This window comes from Daucus carota, chromosome 9 (genome assembly GCF_001625215.2).
Source record: "Daucus carota subsp. sativus chromosome 9, DH1 v3.0, whole genome shotgun sequence".
NCBI lineage: Eukaryota > Viridiplantae > Streptophyta > Magnoliopsida > Apiales > Apiaceae > Daucus > Daucus carota.
In genome coordinates, this window is record NC_030389.2 from 12231314 (window position 1) to 12232796 (window position 1483).

The 1483-nt window shown below is 34.7% G+C and overlaps 1 non-coding gene across 1 annotated transcript; it reads left to right on the forward strand.

Annotated features, from left to right (window-relative positions):
• The first annotated feature begins 1082 nt into the window (after positions 1-1082).
• On the forward strand, positions 1083-1189 carry LOC135149858 (small nucleolar RNA R71). Its single transcript, XR_010288063.1, has one exon. It is a non-coding gene; the product is annotated as a small nucleolar RNA R71 (small nucleolar RNA).
• The last annotated feature ends 294 nt before the right edge of the window (positions 1190-1483 follow it).

A 1483-nucleotide genomic window follows, 5' to 3' on the forward strand; every position in this document is an offset into this window, starting at 1 on the left:
AAATATTAATAATAAATTTGGTCAAGTAATAACCTTCCTTTGGGCCAGTATATTTACTCACATGCATGAAAATTGATAATTATTACAAATTTATTTCCGCACGCATATTTATTATTCGGCCATTAAAAAATCTACCTTTAGGCCGATCATTTTAACGCATAAATAACAAATACACACATCTCAATATTTCAAAATAAATAAATCTACACATAAATATCACTTTGGCAATATTATGTTTCAACTCATTTATTCGCGAAATAAGAGGACAAAAAAATATTTTTTTAATAAAAAATATATGTGCCCATAATCCGAATCATTGTAAAATATTAAAAAAAAATCACCTCATATTTTAATATTCTTACAAGCCAAAAAAATATGAAAACATCAATAATGCAGTCTCGCCAGGATGCTAGCAAAAAAACTCAACCCATTGATTCACTATATTCGAAACTAAGATAGGTTTAAGTATTCGAGTAAAGGCCACCCTTATTTTGATTTCCCATGTAAAAGACAAATTCTGGATTTGAAGGACAACTATCAGAAGTATGAGCCTCACCGCAAAATACACAAGAAACATTCTTGCTTTGATTAATCTGTGAACTAAGGGATTGCTGCTTAGAATCATTACTGCCCATGCTCAGATTCTTGAGCAATGCTCCATAAATGCTAGTTGAGCCTTCATCGAATTTATAGAGTCCACATCATAGATTCCAGCTATCAGAAGTATGAGCCTCACCGCAAAATACACAAGAAACATTCTTGCTTTGATTAATTTGTGAACTAAGGGATTGCTGCTTAGAATCATTACTGCCCATGCTCAGATTCTTGAGCAATGCTCCATAGATGCTAGTTGAGCCTTCATCGAATTTATAGAGTCCACATCATAGATTCCAGCTACCTTTTTCCCTGTTTGAGCTCTAGAAGATGACCACTGATAGTTGTTGGTAGCAATTGTCTCAAGAATTTCATAAGCCTGATTATAAGACTTAGAGAAAAGAGCCCCATTTGTTGATGCATCCTCCACCATCTTTGTTTGAGCATCGAGACCGTTATAAAAAGTCTCCATCTGAATATAATGAAGAATACCATGATGAGGACATTTTCTGAGTAATTCCTTAAATCTCTCCCATGCATCATACAAAGATTCATCATCCTGCTATTGAAAAGAATTGATCTTATTTCGGAGCTTTACATTTATATTGGGAGGAAAATACTTGCTCAAGAAATTTTCTGTCAAATCATTCCATGTGACTGATCTTGCCTGTCAAGAATTTAGCCATGTTCCAGCTTTGTCTCGCACGGAATAAAGGAATAATTTCAAGCGCAAAGTATCTTCAGTTTTCCTTGAAATTTGAAAGAATCACTGATCTCCATGAATAGACGGAGATGAAGGTGGGGATCCTCGGTAGGTATCCCACTGAATTGACCAATACTCTGAAGCATTTGGAACATGACTAGCTTCAACTCAAACTGTGTTGCTTGA